Source organism: Oncorhynchus clarkii, chromosome 33, assembly GCF_045791955.1.
Source record: "Oncorhynchus clarkii lewisi isolate Uvic-CL-2024 chromosome 33, UVic_Ocla_1.0, whole genome shotgun sequence".
Lineage (NCBI taxonomy): Eukaryota > Metazoa > Chordata > Actinopteri > Salmoniformes > Salmonidae > Oncorhynchus > Oncorhynchus clarkii.
This window is the reverse complement of record NC_092179.1, coordinates 24,551,638-24,570,070: the sequence shown is the minus strand read 5'-3', so window position 1 is coordinate 24,570,070 and position 18,433 is coordinate 24,551,638. Positions and strand designations below refer to the sequence as shown.

At 44.0% G+C, this 18,433-nt stretch overlaps 1 protein-coding gene across 2 annotated transcripts in view; it reads left to right on the top strand.

Annotated features, from left to right (window-relative positions):
• Positions 1-18,433, top strand: part of LOC139393227 (voltage-dependent calcium channel subunit alpha-2/delta-1-like) — a 153,078-nt gene that overhangs the window by 23,577 nt on the left and 111,068 nt on the right. The window lies entirely within an intron of this gene.

Here is an 18,433-nt window from a genome sequence, read left to right as displayed (position 1 = left end):
AATACCTATCCCATCCACATAACTTTCTCCTACCACCACCTGAGTAAAGTCAATTAAAGTCCCCAGGCATTGTTTGTCTCGATCAATCAGGATCGATCTGGCTTGGGCCAGAATTCAATTAAGTCTGTGGGTTGCCGTGGTAGCAGGTGTTAATTACCCTGTCAGTCATCAGCCCCTTTGTTTTTCTCACATCACAATAATTGCAGTCAGGTTTTAACGAGATAGTTGTTTTCTTTGTTTTGCATTGTGATAAAAATACAATGCTGACACACACTGTTAGACACACACACACACTGCTGATAGATTAGGTAATGGGGGAAATAGATGGAGATAGAGAGAGATGTAATACAACATTTGTTCTGAGCTCTGATAAACACCATCTGTCAGGTTTCACCTGCACGCGTCACAGAGGGTGTTCAGTTCTGAATGTTTAACTCTTCACTGGACGTGTGGATTGAGGGAGGGAAGGAGATAGATAGAGAGACCTGACTGTAGATAGATAGAGAGACCTGACTGTAGATAGATATAGAGACCTGACTGTAGACAGATAGAGAGACCTAACTGTAGATAGAGAGAGAGACCTGACTGTAGATAGAGAGAGAGACCTGACTGTAGATAGAGAGAGAGACCTGACTGTAGATAGAGAGAGAGACCTGACTGAAGATCGATATGAGAGATGCCCTCAATCTCACTCAATCTCACTCAAATCATCAAAGAACCCACCAGGTACAACCCTAACTCTGTAAACAAGGGCACCCTCATTGACGTCATCCTGACCAACTGGCCCTCCAAATACACCTCCGCTGTCTTCAACCAGGATCTCAGCGATCACTGCCTCATTGCCTGTATCCGCTACGGAGCCGCAGTCAAACGACCACCCCTCATCACTGTCAAACGCTCCCTAAAACACTTCTGTGAGCAGGCCTTTCTAATCGACCTGGCCCGGGTATCCTGGAAGGACATTGACCTCATCCCGTCAGTTGAGGATGCCTGGTCTTTCTTTAAAAGTAACTTCCTCACCATTTTAGATAAGCATGCTCCGTTCAAAAAATGCAGAACTAAGAACAGATATAGCCCCTGGTTCACTCCAGACCTGACTGCCCTCGACCAGCACAAAAACATCCTGTGGCGGACTGCACTAACATCGAATAGTCCCCGAGATATGCAACTGTTCAGGGAAGTCAGGAACCAATACACACAGTCAGTCAGGAAAGCTAAAGCCAACTTCTTCAGGCAGAAGTTTGCATCCTGTAGCTCCAACTCCAAAAAGTTCTGGGACACTGTGAAGTCCATGGAGAACAAGAGCACCTCCTCCCAGCTGCCCACTGCACTGAGGCTAGGTAACACGGTCACCACCGATAAATCCATGATTATCGAAAACTTCAACAAGCATTTCTCAACGGCTGGCCATGCCTTCCGCCTGGCTACTCCAACCTCGGCCAACAGCTCCCCCCCCCTCGCAGCTACTCGCCCAAGCCTCTCCAGGTTCTCCTTTACCCAAATCCAGATAGCAGATGTTCTGAAAGAGCTGCAAAACCTGGACCCGTACAAATCAGCTGGGCTTGACAATCTGGACCCTCTATTCCTGAAACTATCCGCCGCCATTGTCGCAACCCCTATTACCAGCCTGTTCAACCTCTCTTTCATATCGTCTGAGATCCCCAAGGATTGGAAAGCTGCCGCAGTCATCCCCCTCTTCAAAGGGGGCGACACCCTGGACCCAAACTGTTACAGACCTATATCCATCCTGCCCTGCCTATCTAAGGTCTTCGAAAGCCAAGTCAACAAACAGGTCACTGACCATCTTGAATCCCACCGTACCTTCTCCGCTGTGCAATCTGGTTTCCGAGCCGGTCACGGGTGTACCTCAGCCACGCTCAAGGTACTAAACGATATCATAACCGCCATCGATAAAAGACAGTACTGTGCAGCCGTCTTCATAGACCTTGCCAAGGCTTTCGACTCTGTCAATCACCGTATTCTTATCGGCAGACTCAGTAGCCTCGGTTTTTCGGATGACTGCCTTGCCTGGTTCACCAATTACTTTGCAGACAGAGTTCAGTGTGTCAAATCGGAGGGCATGCTGTCCGGTCCTCTGGCAGTCTCTATGGGGGTGCCACAGGGTTCAATTCTCGGGCCGACTCTTTTCTCTGTATATATCAATGATGTTTCTCATGCTGCGGGCGATTCCCTGATCCACCTCTACGCAGACGACACCATTCTATATACTTCTGGCCCGTCCTTGGACACTGTGCTATCTAACCTCCAAACGAGCTTCAATGCCATACAGCACTCCTTCCGTGGCCTCCAACTGCTCTTAAACGCTAGTAAAACTAAATGCATGCTTTTCAACCGTTCGCTGCCTGCACCCGCACGCCTGACCAGCATCACCACCCTGGATGGTTCCGACCTTGAATATGTGGACATCTATAAGTACCTAGGTGTCTGGCTAGACTCTAAACTCTCCTTCCAGACCCATATCAAACATCTCCAATCGAAAATCAAATCAAGAGTCGGCTTTCTATTCCGCAACAAAGCCTCCTTCACTCACGCCGCCAAACTTACCCTAGTAAAACTGACTATCCTACCGATCCTCGACTTCGGCGATGTCATCTACAAAATTGCTTCCAACACTCTACTCAGCAAACTGGATGCAGTTTATCACAGTGCCATCCGTTTTGTCACTAAAGCACCTTATACCACCCACCACTGCGACTTGTATGCTCTAGTCGGCTGGCCCTCGCTACATATTCGTCGCCAGACCCACTGGCTCCAGGTCATCTACAAGTCCATGCTAGGTAAAGCTCCGCCTTATCTCAGTTCACTGGTTACGATGGCAACACCCATCCGTAGCACGCGCTCCAGCAGGTGTATCTCACTGATCATCCCTAAAGCCAACACCTCATTTGGCCGCCTTTCGTTCCAGTTCTCTGCTGCCTGTGACTGGAACGAATTGCAAAAATCGCTGAAGTTGGAGACTTTTATCTCCCTCACCAACTTCAAACATCTGCTATCTGAGCAGCTAACCGATCGCTGCAGCTGTACATAGTCTATTGGTAAATAGCCCACCCATTTTCACCTACCTCATCCCCATACTGTTTTTATTTATTTATTTTTCTGCTCTTTTGCACACCAATATCTCTACCTGTACATAACCATCTGATCATTTATCACTCCAGTGTTAATCTGCATAATTGTAATTATTTGCCTACCTTCTCATGCCTTTTGCACACAATGTATATATAGACTCCCCTTTTTTCTACTGTGTTATTGACTTGTTAATTGTTTACTCCATGTGTAACTCTGTGTTGTCTGTTCACACTGCTATGCCTTATCTTGGCCAGGTCGCAGTTGCAAATGAGAACTTGTTCTCAACTAGCCTACCTGGTTAAATAAAGGTGAAAAAAAAATAAAAAATGTAGACCTGACTGTTTTAGAGATGTACACTATAGACTTGCCAATAGTTAGACTACATTAAGGGGGATTTAGGATGCCTGGTCCACAGTGTGAGCTGACCGTGGGAGAAAGAGAGGGCGTTGAGCGTGTGTGATAATTACTCACAGAAAGAGAGGGATGACTGAGTGTGTTTGTGTGTACATGCACGTGTCTGTATCCATCTGTGAGTGTGTGCACCTGCATGTGTTCCTGTTTGTGTGTGTGTGCCATGACAGTAGTGTTCCAGACCATGCTATCATCCATTAGGCCCCTTAGTGAGACAACAACACCAGGCCCTATTATACTATTCAACCAGGACCACTCTCCTCTCACAACACCCGGCCCTATTACACTATTCAACCAGGACCACTCTCCTCTCACAACACCAGGCCCTATTACACTATTCAACCAGGACCACTCTTCTCTCACAACACCAGGCTCCTATTACACTATTCAACCAGGACCACTCTCCTCTCACAACACCAGGCCCTATTACACTATTCAACCAGGACCACTCTCCTCTCACAACACCAGGCCCTATTACACTATTCAACCAGGACCACTCTCCTCTCACAACACCAGGCTCCTATTACACTATTCAACCAGGACCACTCTCCTCTCACAACACCAGGCTCCTATTACACTATTCAACCAGGACCACTCTCCTCTCACAACACCAGGCCCTATTACACTATTCAACCAGGACCACTCTCCTCTCACAACACCAGGCCCTATTACACTATTCAACCAGGACCACTCTCCTCTCACAACACCAGGCTCCTATTACACTATTCAACCAGGACCACTCTCCTCTCACAACACCAGGCTCCTATTACACTATTCAACCAGGACCACTCTCTTCTCACAACACCAGGCTCCTATTACACTATTCAACCAGGACCACTCTCCTCTCACAACACCAGGCTCCTATTACACTATTCAACCAGGACCACTCTCCTCCCACAACACCAGGCCCTATTACACTATTCAACCAGGACCACTCTCCTCTCACAACACCAGGCTCCTATTACACTATTCAACCAGGACCACTCTCCTCTCACAACACCAGGCTCCTATTACACTATTCAACCAGGACCACTCTCCTCTCACAACACCAGGCTCCTATTTGGGCCCATTCAACAGCTCTCTCTCTCTAGCTCTCTCTCTAGCTCTCTCACTATAACAGTCTCTCTCCCTTCTCTACCTTCAAATACTCCAATTTGAACACGCTAGCTCTCTCAAGCTTCAATCCAAGAGCAGAAAGACTAGTAACAAAGACTTCCATCAACACAATGACCTGCTACACACTATACCACAGAACATTGGAAAGAAAACAGGATGTCCGTGTTACTTGTCAAGAAGAAACGGAAAGTGAATTCATTTCAGCTGTTATTCTGTATCATCTAATACATTTAGGTTTGTTTCTTTTGAGAGGTCATGTTTTGCAATGCTGCCATGGCAACAATGCTAGCTAGCCATATTAGATGTAATAGTGTGCAATGTGGCAAGTTACAACTGAATTAATTTAAAACAATGTCCTCTGATAACCAAATTTCCAGGAAAAATGTAGATTCTATTTTTATCACTTAACTTATTCAGAAAGGTGCAACTTTTGAGTGTTCAGATAGAAATGCATCATGTAGAAAAGACATTGTACTTTGCCATGTAGAATCATAAATATTGTCACCTCTACTCATTATATTTCTATCGGCAACTTTCTCGAAGGAAGACCCCACTGAATTATCCTCTTAGTCCGATATGCACAGTAGTACATTTCCTCTGTCACACTAGGCTGCAGGTAGCCTAACAGTTAGAGCGTTGGGACAGTAACCGCAAGGTTGCTTGTTCACATCCCCGAGCCGGCAAGGTGGAAAAATCTGCTGTTCTGCCCTTGAGAAAGGACTGCTCCACGGGCACTGATGACGTCGATTAAGTTAGCCCCCACACCTGTTTCAAAGGGGTTGGGTTAAATGTGGAAGGCACATTTCAGTTGATTGCATTCAGTTGTGCAACTGACTAGGTACCCACTAACCCAAAAGATCAACCTGTTCTGTACATTCTGTTCCTTTCCCAGATGTCTGAGAAACTGATAGAGGCATTTCCCTTTTGTTACTATGGTAGCCGTCTCTGGTGGCTAGGCGCGAGGGGCGAATGTGATTGTCGAGCCGGCACAATTCAATTAAAATGTTGGCTGCTGTCATTAACTTAATAAGCAGCCATTTTGGGTTAGGAGCAGGTTGATGTGATGCCTGTCTGTTCTTTCAGTCTGATTCAGTGGCAACTCTTGATGCTCAAATCAAATCAAATTGTATTTGTCACATACACATGGTTAGCAGATGTTAATGCGAGTGTAGCAAAATGCTTGTGCTTCTAGTTCCGACAATGCAGTAATAACCAACGAGTAATCTAACCTAACAATTTCACAACAGCTACCTTATACACACAAGTGTAAAGGGATGAAGAATATGTACATAAAGATATATGAATAAGTGATGGTACAGAACGGCATAGGCAAGATGCAGTAGATGGTATCGAGTACAGTATATACATATGAGATGAGTAATGTAGGGTATGTAAACATATAAAAGTGGCATTGTTTAAAGTGGCTAGTGATACATGTATTACATCAAGATGGCAAGATGCAGTAGATGGTATAGAGTACAGTATATACATATGAGATGAGTAATGTAGGGTATGTAAACATTATATGAAGTGGCATTGTTTAAAGTGGCTAGTGATACATGTATTACATAAAGATGGCAAGATGCAGTAGATGGTATAGAGTGCAGTATATACATATGAGATGAGTAATGTAGGGTATGTAAACATTATATTAAGTGGCATTGTGATACATTTTTTACATCTATTTTTCCAATATTAAAGTGGCTGGAGTTGAGTCAGTATGTTGAAAGCAGCCACTCAATGTCAGCCATTGTGAGGAATTGTAAGTCAGGTGAACAGAAGGACTTGAATTCCTGTATGTTGTTATGATCACACCACATCTCGTTAATCATAAGGCATACCCCCCGCCCCTCTTCTTACCAGAAAGATGCTTGTTTCTGTCGGCGCGATGCGTGAAGAAACCAGCTGGCTGTACCGACTTCGATAACGTGTCTCGAATGAGCCATGTTTCCGTGAAGCAAAGAACATTACATTCTCTTATGTCTCTCTGGAATTCTACCCTTGCTCGGATTTCATCAACCTTGTTGTCATGAGACTGGACATTGGCGAGAAGTATGCTCGGGAGCGGTGTGCGATGTGCTCGTCTCTGGAGCCTGACCAGAAGACTGCTTCGTCTGCCCCTTTTACGGCGGCGTTGTTTTGGTTCGCCGACTGGGATCCGATCCATTGTCCTGGGTGGTGGGCAAAACACAGGATCCGCTTCAGGAAAGTCGTTTTCCTGGTCTGTTGTGGTGTGATACAGAGGATGGTGGAGATAACAGGGTCTGTTGTGCTGCGATACAGAGAATGGTGGAGGTAGGGGGGATGGTGGAGGTAGGGAGGATGGTGGAGGTAGACAGGATGGTGGCGATAACAGGGTCTGTTGTGGTGTGATACAGAGGATGGTGGAGGTAGATAGGATTGTGGAGGTAACAGGGTCTGTTGTGGTGCGATACAGAGGATGGTGAAGGTAGAGAGGATGGTGGAGGTAGAGAGGATGGTGGAGGTAGAGACGATGGTGGATATGACAGGAGAGTGGAGGTTGAGAGGATGGTGGAGATGACATGAGGGTGAAGGTAGAGAGGATGGTGGAGGTAGAGAGGATGGTGGAGATGACAGGAGAGTGGAGGTTGAGAGGGGGGTGGAGATGACAGGAGGGTGGAGGTTGAGAGGGGGGTGGAGATGACAGGGTCTGTTGTGGTGTGATACAGAGGATGGTGGAGGTAGAGAGGATGGTGAAGGTAGAGAGGATGTGAAGATAACAGGGTCTGTTGTGGTGTGATACAGAGGATGGTGAAGGTAGAGAGGATGTGGAGATAACAGGGTCTGTTGTGGTGTGATACAAAGGATGGTGAATGTAGAGAGGATGTGGAGATAACAGGGTCTGTTGTGGTGTGATACAGAGGATGGTGAAAGTAGAGAGGATGTGGAGATAACAGGGTCTGTTGTGGTGTGATACAGAGGATGGTGAAGGTAGTGATAATGTGGAGATAACAGGGCCTGTTGTGATGTGATACAGAGGATGGTCAAGATGGAGAGGTTGGCAATAGACAGGGTTTCCTTCCTGTAGTAAGGGGTAAGTGAAGATGGAGCAACTGTTTTAGAAACACACACACACACACACACACACACACACACACACACACACACACACACACACACACACACACACACACACACACACACACACACACACACACACACACACATGCCCTGCTTCCCCTACTCTCACAGAGGGAGACTGAGATGAGATCACTGATCCTTAATTAGGGCTATATAATGAGGAGGACAGGGTGTGGTGGAGAGAGGCTGGATATTCTCACTTCCTCTCTTTCCATCTCTCCTTCTCTGCTGTCTCCCTTTTTCAGTTTCCGCTTCTTTCCTTTTTCGCGTTCTCTCTCTCTCGCTCTCTCTAGCTCTCTCTTTCTGGCCTGCTTGTTTGGCAGACATTGGCAGGGTATCTGATGGTGTGCCAGATGCCGCTGTGACTGTGCAAGCACCCTGAGGGCATGAGCACCAGCTGTACGTGTGCAGGGCTCACCTCATGGCTCTTTGCCTCTTTCTGTCTTCCTCCTCACTTTCTCTCGCTCCCTGTCATGCCCACATTCTTTCCCATAATGCAGGGCCTTCTTTTTCTCATTCCTGCATCCCCCCCTTCCCTGTCTCTATCTCTCTCTGGTCGTGTCTACACCTCTGACTTCTGCTGTCAGAATACGAAGATTGCATTAAAAAGGCGGGTCTAGACGCACTAAAGTGGCTATGTGGTGTAGAGGTCGACCGATTAATCGGAATGGCCGATTAATTAGGGCAGAACTCAAGTTTTCAAAACAATCGGTAATTGGCATTTTTGGACACCGATTATGGCCGATTACATTGCACTCCACGAGGAGACTGCGTGGCAGGCTGACTACCTGTTATCGAGTGCAGCAAGGAGCCAAGGTAAGGTGCTAGCTAGAATTAAACTTATCTTGTAAAAAACAATCAATCTCAACATAATCACTAGTTAACTACACATGGTTGATGATATTACTAGTTTATCTAGCTTGTCCTGTGTTGCATATAATCGATGCTGTGTTAATTTATCATTGAATCACAGCCTACTTTGCCAAACGGGTGATTTAACAAGCGAATTCGCGAAAAAAGCACCTTCGTTGCACCAATGTGTACCTAACCATAAACATCAATGCCTTTCTTAAAATCAATACACAAGCATATATTTTTAAACCTGTATATTTAGTTAATATTGCCTGCTAACATGAATTTAGTTTAACTAGGGAAATTGTGTCTCTTCTCTTGCGTTCTGTGCAACAGAGTCAGGGTATATGCAGCAGTTTGGGCCGCCTGGCTCATTTCGAACAGTGTGAAGACCATTTCATTTGCCAGAATTGTACATAATATGACATAACATTGATGGTTGTGCAATGTAACAGCAATATTTAGACTGATGGATGCCACCCATTAGATAAAATAAAGAACGGTTCCGTATTTCACAAAAAGAATAAACATTATGTTTTCGAAAGTATAGTTTAGTTTAGTATAGATCGTTTCCGGATTTGACCATATTAATGACCTACAGCTCTTATTTCTGTGTGTTATTATATTACAATTAAGTCAATGATTTGATAGAGCAGTCTGACTCATAAGCATTCATTCAAACAGTACTTTCCTGCATTTGCCAGCAGCTCTTCGCTGTGCTTCAAGCATTGCGCTGTTTATGACTTCAAGCCTATCAACTCCCGAGATGGCAATACCAAAGTACCTATTAGAACATCCAATAGTCAAAGGTATATGAAATATAAATGGTATAGAGAGAAATAATCCTATAATAACTACAACCTAAAACTTCTTACCTGGGAGTATTGAAGACTCATGTTAAAAGGAACCACCAGCTTTGATATGTTCTCATGTTCTGTTCAAGAAACTCAAACGTTAGCTTTTTTACATAGCACATATTGCACTTTTACTTTCTTCTCCAACGCTTTGTTTTTGCATTATTTAAACCAAATGGAACATGTTTCATTATTTATTTGAGACTAAATAGATTTTTTAGATGTATTATATTAAGTTAAAATAAGTGTTCATTCAGTATTGTTGTAATTCTCATTATTACGAATATATAAAAATTGTCCGATTAATCGGTATCGGCTTTTTTTGGTCCTCCAATAATCGGTATCTGTTTCAGCATTGAAAAATCATCATCGGTCGACCTCTAATGTGGTGTGATTGTGTTCAGATCTGTCTGACCCCTTCAGGAGGTGGTCAGGGATGCATTGTGTACGGGTTTTCTCCTCAGTCTGGATGCCATCAGGCCACCGAAAGCACATACAGTGGACGATGTCATCAGCACTCATCCCACAAGTCTCCAGAAAGCGTGTGTTTTGGGCCCAAGAGGCACCTTTTCATTATAATGTTGGTGGAAATACATTCCTACCGTGTAAGGAACTTGTTTACTGGCCACATAAATGCTAGCCAGCTAGCTAATATTTAGAAAAATAATGCTAACCCGTTTGCAATCCTTTTAGCGTTGCTTGCTAGCTAGCTACAGACTTTAGCTGGCTAGTTATCTACAGTTAGTTAGCTACTGCAATCAGTTGTTGTTGTGTTATCATATTTTGCCTATTTCAATGTTTGTAGAATGCATACTGGCATTTGAATATAGCGTTGGAAAAGGGAATCCAGACACACTGTGGATGTCACGGGCGTCGTAAGAAGTGGACCAAAGTGCAGCATGGTGAGCGTACATTTAGTTTATTTTGGTAAATGTCGCCAACAAAGACACGACCGTGAAGCTTACAGGGCTATAGTGCCACTAACAAAAGTCAACTACCCACACTGAAAGGAGGGAAAAAGGGCTACCTAAGTATGATTCCCAATCAGAGACAACGATAGACAGCTGTCCCTGATTGAGAACCATAACCGGCCAACACATAGAAACACAAATCATAGAAATAAAGGACATAGAATGCCCACCAAAATCACACCCTGACCAAACCAAAAAGAGACATAAAAAAGGCTCTCTAAGGTAAGGGTGTGACAGTGGACAAGGTGTAGGTGTACACCTTAAATGTACACCTAAATTTAGGTGTACAGTAGATGCATGAATTCCATGATCAGAACTCTATGATCAAAATACTAAAGCTGCATGAACTGTCAAGTCTAGACACGTCTTCTCTCTCTCTTTCTCTCCTTCTTCTTGTCTCTCATCTCTTTCTGCCTTGAGCTTGCAGTGCATCCAAACTTACATACAAATGTGCAGTGTCAAGTCACTGATCCCTTAACTTAGCTCTTAGCTCTTAACTTAGCTCTTAAACCCAATGACTTCTGTATCAGCTTACATTCCTAGACTGTCTTTCTTCTCTTTCCCCCTGTCAGCTCTTCTCTTTCTTCTCTTTCCCCTTGTCAGTTCTTCTCTTTCTTCTCTTTCCCCTTGTCAGTTCTTCTCTTTCTTCTCTTTCCCCCTGTCAGCTCTTCTTTCCCCCTGTCAGCTCTTCTTTCCCCTTGTCAGTTCTTCTCTTTCTTCTCTTTCCCCCTGTCAGCTCTTCTTTCCCCTTGTCAGTTCTTCTCTTTCTTCTCTTTCCCCCTGTCAGTTCTTCTCTTTCTTCTCTTTCCCCCTGTCTTTCTTCTCTTTCCCCCTGTCAGCTCTTCTCTTTCCCCTTGTCAGCTCTTCTCTTTCTTCTCTTTCCCCTTGTCAGTTCTTCTCTTTGTCAGTTCTTCTCTTTCTTCTCTTTCCCCTTGTCAGTTCTTCTCTTTCTTCTCTTTCCCCCTGTCAGCTCTTCTTTCCCCTTGTCAGTTCTTCTCTTTCTTCTCTTTCCCCCTGTCAGCTCTTCTCTTTCCCCCTGTCAGTTCTTCTCTTTCCCCCTGTCAGTTCTTCTCTTTCTTCTCTTTCCCCCTGTCAGCTCTTCTCTTTCCCCTTGTCAGTTCTTCTCTTTCCCCCTGTCAGTTCTTCTCTTTCTTCTCTTTCCCCCTGTCAGCTCTTCTCTTTCCCCCTGTCAGCTCTTCTCTTTCCCCTTGTCAGCTCTTCTCTTTCCCCTTGTCAGTTCTTCTCTTTCTCCCTGTGTCAGTTCTTCTCTTTCCCCCTGTCAGCTCTTCTCTTTCCCCTGTCAGTTCTAATCTTTCTTCTCTTTCCCCCTGTCAGCTCTTCTCTTTCCCCCTGTCAGCTCTTCTCTTTCCCCCTGTCAGTTCTTCTCTTTCCCCTTGTCAGTTCTTCTCTTTCTCCCTGTGTCAGTTCTTCTCTTTCCCCCTGTCAGTTCCTCTCTTTCTATAACAATCGTTGTTGGAAGGATTGGACCAAGGTGAGGCGTGGAAGGCGTTCATCATGTTTATTAATGTGAACCAGCAACAAAACAATAAAGAGTAACAAAACGAACGTGCAGCTTTGTAGGGCAAAAAGGCTACAATACAAAAACAAGATCCCACACACACAACAGGTGGAAAAAGGCTGCCTAAATATGATCCCCAATCAGAGACAACGATAGACAGCCACCTCTGATTGGGAACCATACTAGGCCAACCTAGAAATGAAAAACTAAACCGAGTTAGATTCTAGTGATCTCTCCCCCAGTCTTCTTCTTCTTCTTTGGACTTTATATGGCAGTTGGCAACCAACTTTAAGGTGCATTACTACTACTGGACTGGAGTGTGGACCTCAGTTCAACTTTCAATCATCCGCATGGGTATAGGCTCCAAAAAACCAATGAGGAGATGGGAGAGGCTGGGACTTGCAGCGTGTCAAGCGTAAAAAAATAGAGCCAAGTTCTATTTTAGCTCTTGGCTACTTATTTTTTTGCAACTCTTGCGCATGTAATACGAGCAGTGTGGTCAGCATGTTAGCCCTCATATCTTTCTTTCCATCACTCTCTCCTTGCCCTCCCTGTCACGTTCTGACCTTAGTTCCTTTATTTTGTCTTTGTGTTAGTATGGTCAGGGCGTGAGTTGGGGTTTATGTTGTGTTTATGTGTTTGGCCTGGTATGGTTCTCAATCAGAGGCAGGTGTCGTTCGTTGTCTCTGATTGAGAATCATACTTAGGTAGCCTTTTCCCACCTGTGTTTTGTGGGTGAATGTTTTCTGTTTAGTGTATGTCACCTTTCAGAAGTTTTTCGTTTCATTCTCCGTTGTTATTTTGTTTAGTGTTCTGTTGAATAAATTAACATGGACACGTACCACGTTGCATATTGGTCCGATCTCTCCTACTCCTCCTCAGACGAGGACGACAAACATTACACGCCCTTTCTTTTTCTTCCTCTGTCTCTCTCTATTTATATTGTCTCCGTATCCTGTGGCGCTTCTCTGTGATTTGTGACTGCAGGGCAGTGGGAAATGGATGCTTAACACTCATTGTTGAAAAGAAGGACATTTTTCACTTCATAAATAGGCTTCTGAGAAACTCTGGTCTCTCTTTCTCTTCCCCTCCCATCCTCTCCTCTCTTTTTCTGCTCTCTCTCTCTGTTCCTATGACTCAGAGCCTCCCCCGCTTTAGTATGCTCAGATTACCTCTGTCATTACTCCGGAGCACAAATGGAAGAGCCCACACATTCTCAATAGCACACTCTCACTACAGGGCTTTATAGGGCTGTCCCTGGTTAATATCACTGACTGAAAGTGCTTGGTGCTTAGTGCTTAGTGCGTGTGTGTGCGTGCGTGCGTGCGTGCGTGCGTGTGTGCGTGTGTGTGTGTGTGTGTGTGTGGTCTTCTACATGGGTACCTACTGGATAGATCTGACCTCTCTTTGACTTATATCGCTCCAGACGCCTGCTGTCTTTGATACCCTGGCCACCTTTGTCTGTCTCTCTCTCTGTCTCTTCATTCATTATTTATTCCCCTTTTTACACCAGTCTTAGACTGGCCCTGTAGTCCAAGTCGTCAGAGCTGCGTAGTGATGTGATGTTATGTTCACAGGTGCCAGACTTCCATCCATGAAATTATGCAGTTATTACAATGACCATGGGGGCACAATTCCAGATAGTGGTTCAGCTGATTTTCTGCAGCCAAGCGTCCATTAACAATACTAACTAGTATGTTACATTGTTTTAGATGATAATATGCATTGACACTCAGCTTGGGGGGATTGTACTGACCTGGCAATCTAAATAACGTAATACAAAAATCCCCATAAAAATCTGTCAGTTTAATTTTAAGCTGGAGATATGTTTTTTTTGCATGGGTTGCGGTGCAAAGTGACAGAGCTACAGTGCTGTTTGTAGACCATGAAGCATTCTGGAAAACGGTCTTCTCACGAAAATGTCTGGAGCATCCGAAAAGGACTTGTTTGTAGTCGGTAACACTAATGTGCCAACTTTTGTCTGTAGCGTCCAAACCGTTTTGGGCTACAAACTAATATGACCCCACTGTAGAAAGGGGAGACTCTCACGAACAAGATGGTGTTCACCACAAGTGTCACGGGACTCGTCTAAAGGTAACTCATACAAATTAATGGAGGTATGGAGGTAATTTTGTGCCAATAAAAGTAAGGGGATAAATATATATATATATTTCCTGAGCTTTCTTATATCTTCTTGATATAGGACAGACACTTCAAAACCGTATTCCTCAAAGTACATTTTTTGACTATTTTTGCCATTTATGAATGTGTTATTCAATGTCTTTCTATGGGCTATAGTAGTAAAGGTCAAATTCAATATCTTATCTTTTATTCTTTTGATAACCTAAAGGCGGGTCCTATGGAGCAAAGCATTCTGGGACATGCCGAATATTCCAGAATGTTCAAAAGTTAGAGGAAGAGAAAAAGAGCAAGAGAAGGTTATTCCATCTCTATGCATTGAAGGATCATCTTCTGGGACATTGAATCCACCCGTGGGTGGATACTTGTTGACAAAAGCACAACAACTTTGGGGAACTACAGACAGACAGACAGACAGACAGACCAGATTGACCCTGAGTGGTGCACACCATAATTCAGACAAGGAGAGAAAGACATATAGGAGAGCAATCGATGGATGGGTAAATGGAGAGAGAGAGAGAGAGAGAGAGAAAGGGAGAGAGAGAGAGAGAGAGAGAGAGAGCCAGACACAGTGACTATAGAGCAAGAGAGATTAGCCTAAGAGGGAGGGAACAAAAGAGAGGGAAAGAGGAGGAAGGGCAGAAAGAAAGAATATAAAGACAGAGTAGCCATCGTGCATTTGAATATTGATTGGGTGTGAGTTGATTTTATCCTGTGGGATTACATTAGCTCTTTGGCTCCATGTTTCAAAGCCTTTGGGCTCCACACCAGATCCAAAGCCACAGTTTGTGTTGAACCACAGTCTGTTGAGTTGGTTTGTCTCTCTGTGTGCAGTGTTTGACTCTCCAGGTCGGTGGAATAAGAAACAAAAGTTACCTAATTAGAAGTTAGTCCAGAAGCCTTGTTTGCGGTTAGGATGGAGTGTGAAGTTTAACACCATGTGGAGATGGCAACGCTGATTGTTTTTGAGCTCTTGTTACAGTTGCTGCCACATGGGAACCCAGGCGTCGCCATGGAGCTCGGTGCCACGAATGCTACCGAATTGCCGGTTGGCATGACACTCGTTTGCTAAGCAACGCCGGCTTCATAAACAGATCCTGCGTTGGTCCCCAGTGTGCTATACTTAGCTTCCCCAGCTACCTATCCAATGCCACAACAACCTACCAAAAAACTTCCATCTAAGTACTTCCTTTTTAACATGGAATGTGTTTGTGGATATCTTTACACTGGAAAGAAATACAGGTGCAGCTTTCACTCCTTGATGTTTTGGCCATCTTGGCATTCGTCACAATAAGTCTTGGCATTCATCGCAATACGTCTTGGCATTCATCGCAATAAGTCTTGGCATTCATCACAATAAGTCTTGGCATTCATCACAATAAGTCTTGGCATTCATCACAATAAGTCTTGGCATTCATCACAATAAGTCTTGGCATTCATCACAATAAGTCTTGGAATTCATCACAATAAGTCTTGGCATTCCAAGCACTAGTCTTGGCATTCATCACAATAAGTCTTGGCAAATCTGAACAATCCAGCTGGCTCCATCGTCTAAGCTAAGGAGAATGGTAACAATAGACAGCCATGAAACGAGGCGTTGTAATGTAATCTAGTGTTGGTTAATTACAATGGAGTCACTCAGTGTCTGGGACTCAGTCATTATTCCTGCCTGGTCTATCACAGGAGGAGGAGGTGACAAACTGTGGGTCATTAAACACTGGAGTTTAACCCTCATAATGACACACTACACACTCAGTCTTGACATTATGCATAGATGTACGCACGTATGCGCATACACACAATATGGTGTATGTGTTCGTGTTTACTTATACAAAACAAGGAGCTTTTGTAGCCCAGGCCAAGTCTAATAAATTGCATTAGTATCACAAACACATCTGTTTGAAAAATGCATTTATTCATCCCCTGATTGATGTTGTATGCAGAATGTGAAATCATGGTTATTATCACAGGGGAAATGATATTGATGGCATTTGGGAGAGTATTACTGGTTCACTTCAGAGTAACTTCCTCATTGAATAAGCACCCTGCTGATTGATCTGAACAGAGGGTGTAATTCATATTGGCTAGCTAGCAAGTGGCCTACAGTGGATGATATATTCCATCTTACAGCATGGTTAAATGCATGCTGGGCAAAGGAAATTAGGAATGCTGTTATGCTGTTACTATGGCAGCTCAAAGTGTGTAATTATGGGATGGATCCGAGAGAGAGAGAGAGATCAGACAAATTGTACTTTAGCCAGACACTCACAGAATTATACACACACGCTCTTGCTTCCACTCTTCCCTCTGTTACTTTCTCTCTCTCTTCCGCCATCTCTCATCTAAATCTTACTTAGCTAGCACACACACACACAGACACACACACACACACACACAAAAGCCAGAGCCCCGTGGCTCAGTGTAAGATATTAGTGTGTTAAAGTGCTGGGGGCCTGAGGGACCCTTCATCTGGAGTTACTTTATGCTGGGCTTTGGCATGTTGACAGGTGGCACAACCCCACTGAGCAGCACAGAGCCAAAATGGCTCCTCTCCAGATCCACTAATGGCTCTTGCCCTGCTCCACTCCCTCTCACCCCATGCCTGCATGATGAGCCAGGGCAGGTGTAAACACTATGAGGTCACCATGCCTTGAGCCAACATGACCACCTACCTGCTCATTATATACTTATTTTCCAGGAAACTGGGATGCATATTTAGCGGTGACCTTAGTCCAATGGCGTGGTCTAATTTTGCCGTGTAGGGGCCTTCCCGTGAGGTAATAGCAGATGGTTGGATGAAACGTAGTAACCACGGCAATGTCTCAATTTCTTAATTTGAAATGCTTCTTAATGTTACATGTTAGGCTTATACCGTATATACAGTATGCTGGGGTACTTGGGGTGGCAGGTAGCCTAGTGGTTAGAGCGTTGGCCAAGAAACCGAAAGTTTGCTGGATCGAATCCCTGAGCTAACAGGGTAAAACATCTGTCATTCTGCCCCTGAACACGGAGGTTAACCATCTCTTCCCCGGTAGGCCGTCACTTTAATTAAAGGTTCAATTTTTAAAAAACAATAATGTTTTGGAAAAAGCCACAGTCTGGTTTTTCAATACCGTCAAAACTATTTATTTTAAGTTTTTCAATACATTTGAATATTTGTAGCTACTTGTGCAATACGTTAGGAGATAAAGGGGTGGCAGGTAGCCTAGTGGTTTGAGCGTTATCCCAGAAACCGAACAGTTGCTGGATGGAGTCCCTGAGCTGACAAGGTAAAACATCTGTCATTCTGCCCCTGAACAAATCAGTTAACCCATTGTTCCCCAGTAGCCTGTCATTGTAAATAAGGGTTTGTTCTTAACTAACTTGCCTAGTTAAAGAAATAAAGCAGTTTGTGTTCTTCATTTCACCTGCCACATTATTTTAAATTATAAATCTTACCGTAGTTCCCCAGAAGAGTTGAGCCAGTCTCTTGTTTGTAACAGCACAACAGGAGAAAACAGGAGCTGGTCAGTCCAGTGTCTGTTGTGCAGCGCAAATGAGGTGATGAAGTTACACTTGTGTCCAATTCACTACTAAATGTTTGCTATCAGATATCTCTTTGAGAAGTCAAAGAGCTCTGGATGAGTTAACGGTACAGCTGCCATTTTTTCCCCTGTGCTTCCTACTAGCATTTTGTTTCTCCTCTGTTCTTCTCCCCTCCGTGTACAGATGGGGCATGAAAGCATGAAAGCATACATCACAACTTTGTTCATTTGCACAATTTCTCTCATTCAGATTTGCTTGTAAATCTCCACACTAAAAAAAGACATTCAGTAGCTACTAGCTATGGGTGTATAACTGTATGAGCTGGATTTGCTTGTCTTTGCATTTAGTTTATGTTCCTTCTCGCTCGTTAGCATCCTACTAGCATTTATCTATGTGATTTTGCTATTACTTGTGCTAATTTTGTTAGCATTCTGGTAAGCCCAATGTTGTTTTTTTGCATTTCTAGCACCCCCTTGTGTGCTTTGTCAGTAATAACATAAATCCCGGGATGGTAGAAGAACGGTATGAAGAACGGTATGGAGATATGAAAACCTGGATACCACCCAAGCCTAATTGGCTAAAACTATAAATTAAAAGTACACTGTAGATTGGATTTTAGAGATGTTTATGTTGCTCTGCTATCAAATTAGGATGTAAATGTCTATGCAACTCTCTCTGTTTATATGCAACTACCATACTAGTGTCAGGTCCTTCATCGGAAAAACAGAGGTGTTTTGACAAGAGAGGAGAGCGAGAGAGACCGAAACAAAACCCTTCTGTTTTAGCCTTATTTACATGTGTATAAAGCACCATTGAAATTCAATTGAATTAATTTGAGAGAGGTAGGGAGAAAG